This window comes from Schistocerca americana, unplaced genomic scaffold (genome assembly GCF_021461395.2).
Source record: "Schistocerca americana isolate TAMUIC-IGC-003095 unplaced genomic scaffold, iqSchAmer2.1 HiC_scaffold_107, whole genome shotgun sequence".
Lineage (NCBI taxonomy): Eukaryota > Metazoa > Arthropoda > Insecta > Orthoptera > Acrididae > Schistocerca > Schistocerca americana.
In genome coordinates, this window is record NW_025725123.1 from 116,437 (window position 1) to 124,454 (window position 8,018).

Consider the following 8,018-nt stretch of genomic DNA (forward strand, 5'->3'; position numbering starts at 1 on the left):
ATAGTTTTGCCAAATTGTGATTATCATGCAAACTGGTCATGCTGACCCTTGGGGCTGATATTTAGAAACACTGCTACCTGGACTGAGAATCCTTTGAAGACAGCTCTATGAAGGCTCAGGACTGCTCACATACTCACTAAAAACTGTAGGTCATTGCAGATTGTATTTCGCCGAGGGCACAGAACAGTGTGAGGCAACTTGGGGAACATTTTTCAATCTCCAAACATACCCAGCTCTTGTCCCACCTGTACTTCATTGCAGTATGTTCAGTTAGATTGTGATAAGCTGGACCTTAAACAAAACAGCTTCTACTACTTCCATTTGGTGGCAATAAATTGCCGAATTTTAAGTATCTGAAGGTACATTAGTGGGAGAGGGAGAAGTGTTACACAATATCACACAGGATACTATTTAATAACTGATGTTTTCCCAACAATGCTCCTTTTTACAGGTGGAGAAAAATTGTGTCACAAAATTTTAACCCTGGATAGCTATGCCAGTAGGAACCAAAATTACTAACATAGAGTATGTTGACAACACACCATTTTTAAACTATGTAAACTTGGTGCTACGCACACCAATTGGCCATGGAATTGACTTGTTGCTGTTCGTCAGTTGACATGCAGTGCTACGGCCGTCGGTTCACATAGACAAACGTCCCTCGCGCTGTCACTGCCCCAACGCAATACGAACATGTGTCGAGTAGGTCTCAATGTTTGTCTCCATCTCACATAAGGGGCATTCACATGTAACCTTTGTTTTGGAGCACACACATCATCTACAAGATGTTCATACAGTGAGCGTGGTAGCACAGTATTTGTTTGAAGGATGATGAGACACGGATTTTGTTCATGGACTAGCTGATGGTAATGCACATGAAGCTTGATAGTTGTATGAGGAACGGTACCCAGCAATATGTCACCCACACTCGCAAACGTTTACAGCAATTCACCATTGAATTGGCGAATCACGCTCATTAGCAGGATATCGTGGTGATGCTGGAAGACCTCAAACGTGATGGGACACTGCATCTGAAGAGACTGTTCTCAACCACTTTGAGAAAGCACCTACAACACATACCCACCCCCACCCCCCTTTTCCTATGTAGTATATATCACTGACAAGACTATTACAAAAATATGATAAAATAGAATAGTTCTTAAATTAAGGTGTGGAAATATTAGTACTGGTAATGCACGCATATTACCATCCTAGCTTTCAGAACTGTTATGTCATTCCTCAGTGATGGGCCTGCACAGGTTGGGAAGGTTGGAAATGTGGGTTAATGAAATGAGGATAACCTTTTGTGAGAATGAGGAGACAAAAAGGTGAAGAGGATAGGAAACGAAAGGGGGATGTTGTCAGAGAGAGTACATCACAGGTAGTACATTAGTAACCAATGTGCCTGATCCACTATAGAGACAATGACAGGGTGAGAAGAAATAATGGATATGTGGGAGAGACGGAGCAGTGCACTTCCAAATGAGGAGAAAAAGAGGGACAGAGGGTGAGGAGAGAGACGAACAAAGGCAAAGAAAATGAAAGCAACAAAGAAAATAATGAGACATAATAAAGAAAATAATGAGACATAATAAAGAAAATAATGAGACATAATAAAGAAAATAATGAGACTTAAAACACACACACACACACACACACACACACACACACACACACACACACACACACACACACACCTCTCTGCATCCCAACAACCTTACGAGCTTAGCTTCCATTAACACCGCCCCTTTTTCACAATAATAATAATAATAATAATAATAATAACCACACATCGATCAAGACGCATCCACCACATGGCTAAGAAAAGGCAATATGTACAGTGAGATGGAAGGATTCATGATTGCAATACAGGATCAAACAATAAACACCACATATTACAGCAAGCGTATTATTCAAGATCCCAATACCACAACAGATAAATTCAGACATTGCAAACAACAAATAGAAGCAGTAGATCACATCACAAGCGGGTGTACAATACTAGCAAAAACAGAATACCCCAGAAGACATGACAATGTAGCAAAAATAATACATCAACAGCCTGCCTTACAACATAAACTTATAAAACAACACGTTCCCACATACAAGTATGCACCACAAAATGTACTGGAGCTTGATGAATACAAATTATACTGGAACAGAACCATTATAACATATAAAACAACACAACATAACAAACCTGCCTTCATATTCACCAATAAAAAGAAGAAATCAACACAACTAATCGAAATATCCATACCCAATACAACTAATATACGAACGAAAGCAGGAGAAAAAATTGAAAAATACATCCAACTGGCTGAGGAAGTCAAGGACATGTGGCATCAGGATAAAGTTGACATTATACCAATTATACTATCAGCTACAGGAGTCATACCACACAATATCCACCAGTACATCAACGCAATACAGCTACATCCACATGTATATATACAACTACAGAAATCCGTAATTATTGATACATGTTCAATTACCCAAAAGTTCCTAAATGCAATATAACATATACCATATAGTTAAAAGGAAGTCACGCTTGATCAAGGTCTGCATCACTTTCCATTTTTGACCAGACATAACGTCTGAGAAAAGAAAGAAAGAAATAATAATAATAATAATAATAATAATAATAATAATAAACCCCGTGGAGGCCCGGGAAAAGAACAGGCCTCCGGTATGTTCTGCCAGTCGTAAAAGGCGACAAAAAGAACAAACCACTAATAGGGCTAACCCCCCTTTTAGTGTGATTAGTTGGTTCAGGACAGAACTAAAGAAGCCTGGATCAAGCGCCGTCATGGTCGGGGACGACGCTTGAACCATATGCCCGCCCACAATGGTAATGACACTGCTAGCCAACTGCAAAATAATTTAAATCCAAATAGAGGTGTTTTGCAGGATATGCTTCCTGCAACCACCCTTGAAGGAAAACAAAGATAGAGGATGAGATGGTCAGATGAAGTTAATCGACACCTCATGTTCTGTTATTACCAAGCAACAAACCTAGGAACCAACACAACTGGATACAGATCACAAGTATACACAACATTTATTACCAGATACCCAGAATTAAAATTTTTATCAGAACAACGACTAGCTGATCAGATCTGTGTAATAATCAAAAACAACAGGATACCCCAGTCAGAATTAGAAAACATCAAACAACAAGTACAACAAATACTGGAACAGAATAATGTGCAATCAGAAAAAGAAGAAAATACAGTAATGGACTCAAACACCCCAGAGCAAACAAACAAAGAACAAGACGCATCAATTAAACAATCAGAGGAAAACGAAATCTTAAGACAGCTACCAGAACAAGCACAAATAGAACACGAAGTGACACACATGTTAGATATAGAAGAAAAATTTCAGCTGACATATACAGAATTCAAAGACACAAATACAGACATTAGACCATTCTTGCAAAGACCGCCAAATAACCCACAAGTCGAAACAACAGTAAAAACTATCAACACAATGATACACAACAAAATAAATGAAAACACAACTATGGAAGAGTTACAACTACTGGTTTATATAGGAGCACTCACTACACTAAATATACACACTAGGCAGAGATCAGAACCAACCAACACACAGAAGAAACCCACAAAACCAGCATGGCAACACAGGCTACAGATCAGAACAGAAAAACTGAGAAAGGACATCGGACAGCTAACACAATATATAAGAAATGAAAAGTCAGAAAGAAAACGAAAAAGGTTAGGTAAAATCTCACAACAAGAAGCGACAGAGCAATTAGATGAAAAGAAACAGAAATTACAAGCATTGGCCAAACGACTTAGAAGATACAAAAAAAGTGAAAATGGAAGGAAACAAAACCAAACATTTAACACAAACCAAAAGAAATTTTACCAGACAATAGATAACAAACACATTAAAATAGACAATCCACCAAACATAACAGACACGGAACACTTCTGGAGTAGCATATGGTCAAACCCGGTACAACATAACAGGCATGCACGGTGGATACATGCAGAAACAGACACATACAGGATGATACCACAAATGCCTGAAGTGATAATTTTGCAACATGAAGTCACCCAAGCAATTAATTCTACTCACAATTGGAAAGCCCCTGGAAAAGATAAAATAGCAAATTTCTGGCTAAAGAAGTTCACCTCAACACATTCACATCTAACTAAATTATTTAACATATCTAAAAAGAAAGATGATGAAACTTACCAAACAAAAGCGCTGGCAGGTCGATAGACACACTAACAAACACAAACATACACACAAAATTCTAGCTTTCGCAACCAATGGTTGCCTCGTCAGGAAAGAGGGAAGGAGAAGGAAAGACAAAAGGATATGGGTTTTAAGGGAGAGGGTAAGGAGTCATTCCAATCCCGGGAGCGGAAAGACTTACCTTAGGGGGAAAAAAGGACAGGTATACACTCGCACACACACACATATCCATCCACACATACACAGACACAAGCAGACATTTGTAAAGGCCTTTACAAATGTCTGCTTGTGTCTGTGTATGTGTGGATGGATATGTGTGTGTGTGCGAGTGTATACCTGTCCTTTTTTCCCCCTAAGGTAAGTCTTTCCGCTCCCGGGATTGGAATGACTCCTTACCCTCTCCCTTAAAACCCATATCCTTTTGTCTTTCCTTCTCCTTCCCTCTTTCCTGACGAGGCAACCATTGGTTGCGAAAGCTAGAATTTTGTGTGTATGTTTGTGTTTGTTAGTGTGTCTATCGACCTGCCAGCGCTTTTGTTTGGTAAGTTTCATCATCTTTCTTTTTAGATATATTTTTCCCACGTGGAATGTTTCCCTCTATTATATTCATATCATTAAATTATTTAACAGTTACATTGCAGACCCATACACATTCCCTGATACACTTACACATGGAATAACTTATCTGAAACCTAAAGATCAAGCAGACACAGTGAACCCAGCTAAATATCGCCCCATAACATGCCTACCAACAATATACAAAATATTAACTTCAGTCATTACACAGAAATTAATGACACATACAACACAGAACAAAATTATAAATGAAGAACAAAAAGGCTGCTGCAAAGGAGCACGAGGATGTAAAGAGCAACTGATAATAGATACAGAGGTGACATATCAAGCTAAAACTAAGCAAAGGTCACTACACTATGCATACATTGATTACCAAAAAGCTTTTGATAGTGTACCCCACTCATGGTTACTACAAATATTGGAAATATACAAAGTAGATCCTAAATTGATACAGTTCCTAAACATAGTGATGAAAAATTGGAAAACCACACTTAATATCCAAACAAATTCAAATAATATCACATCACAGCCAATACAGATTAAGCGTGGAATATACTAAATAGAATCATGAAGTCCTTTCTGGTTCTGCCTTGCTCTGAACCCACTATCCAACATGCTAAATAGTACAAATTATGGATATAATGTTACTGGAACATACCCACACAAAATCACACATTTGCTATACATGGATGATCTAAAACTACTGGCAGCAACAAATCAACAACTCAACCAATTACTAAAGATAACAGAAGTATTCAGCAATGATAGAAATATGTCTTTTGGAACAGAAAAATGTAAGAAAAACAGCATAGTCAAGGGAAAACACACTAAACAAGAAGATTACATATTGGATAACCACAGCAACTGCATAGAAGCGATGGAAGAAACAGATGCCTATAAATATCGAGGATACAGGCAAAAAATAGGAATAGATAATACAGAAAATAAAGAAAAACTAAAAGAAAAATATAGACAAAGACTAACAAAAATACTGAAAACAGAATTGACAGCAAGAAACAAGACAAAAGCTATAAATACTTATGCTATACCAATATTGACCTACTCACTTGGAGTAGTGAAATGGAGTAACACAGACCTAGAAGCACTCAATACACTTACACGATCACAATGCCACAAATATAGAATACATCACATACATTCAGCAACAGAAAGATTCACATTAAGCAGAAAGTAAGGGGCTTTATCAACAAAAAACCTACATTATAGACAGGTAGACAATTTAAGAAAATTACAGCAAGCATATTATTAAAGACCCCAATACCACAACAGATAAATGCAGACTTTGTAAACAACAAATAGAGACAGTAGATCACATCACAAGCGGATGTACAGTTCTAGTAAATACAGAATACCCCAGAAGACATGACAATTTAGCAAAAATAATACATGAACAACTTGCCATACAACATAAACTAATAAAACAACAGATTACCACATACAAGTATGCACCACAAAATGTACTGGAGAATGATGAATACAAATTATACTGGAACAGAACCATTATAACAGATGAAACACCACCACATAACAAACCTGACATCGTACCCACCAATAAAAAGAAGAAATTAACACAACTAATCGAAATATCCATACCCAATACAACAAATATACAGAAGAAAACAGTAGAAAAAATTGAAAAATACATCCAACTGGCTGAGGAAGTCAAGGACATGTGGCATCAGGATAAAGTTGACATTATATCAATTATACTATCAACTACAAGAGTAATACCACACAGTATCCACCAGTACATCAATACAATACAGCTACATCCAAACATATACATACAACTACAGAAATATGTAATTATTGATACATTTTCAATTACCTGAAAGTTCCTAAATGCAATGTAACATGTACCATACAGTTAAAAGGAAGTCACGCTTGATCAAGGTCCATGTCACTTTACATTTTTAACAAGACATAACGTCTGAGAAAGGAAAGAAGTAATAATAGTAATAATTATCATACCTATTGCATCTCATTATTTCCTTCACTGTTCTAACCTTCTTATTTTCAGCCTACGCTCCCTTTTCCTATCTAATGTTTCTCCCCCTCCCCCTCCATTTCTTATTTGTATTACTCATTTTTCTTCTTCCTCTAAATCTGTTTTCTTTTTTAAGCACTGGAGCTCATTTCTCTAAGTACAGAGAGAAGGTTCCAAATCAAGAAATTAAGATAGTGATACTTTTAGGGGTGAATCGATCTACCCAGAGGATAAGATAATGGAAAACAAAGGCATTGTATTTTCTACCTACCATGAAGATGACATATTGAGTTGTAGCCCAGCACAATGAAGAGTGTTACTCACTTTGGGTTTGGCCAAAGCATTCTTCAGAAAAGGAAACACACATTCTCACAAACAAGCACACATCTTCCACACATCACCACTGTCTCATGAAGCTCCAGCAACAGTCACATTGATTGAAAGTAGCAATCCAGAATGGGGCACAAAAAAAGTTGATCTAGAGGATACAGATGTGGCAAGGGAACAGCACTGTGACAGAGCAGGCAGGTTCTACTTGGCAGCAGGGCAATGCTGCCAGGCACAGTATCTGGAAGCTGTGGGGGAGCAAGTGCAAAAGGATTGGGGAGAAAATGGGAATGGGGAAGGAGAGGAGCAGACAGGGGGAGAAAGACCGGTGGGTGCATTGGAAGAGAGCAGTACACAACGAAAGTGAGCGGAGGTCATGTGGGACAGAAGAATCTGAAACTGTTGGGTAGATTGTGTGTGAACAACAGGTTGTAGTAGACTGAGGAAAGATAATTTTGAGAGTGGTGCAAGTGCTTAGAGGATAACTACCATCTGTACAGTTCAGGAAAGCTGGTGGTGGAAGGAATGATCCAGATGGCCCAGGTGATAAAGCAGGCACATAATGAAACATGTTAAATTCTGCTGCATGTTGTTCCACATGGTTTGGCCGTGTGAAAAAAAAAAAAAAAAAAAAAAAAAAAAAAAAAAAAAAAAAAAAAAAAAAAAAAAAAAAAAAAAGTGTCATGTGTCATCCGTTTGCAAATCCAACCGCATACATGATGTTCACGAACATGACACTGATTCTGATTCTGTGTTGTGTGTCAATTGTACTTCTTCCCTTTCAGGAAAGTTATTCCTCACTGTCCAAATACTTGGTCGTGATGTTTGCATGCAGGTGGATACTGGTTCTGTTGCCACTATCATCAATTCTCAGATGTAT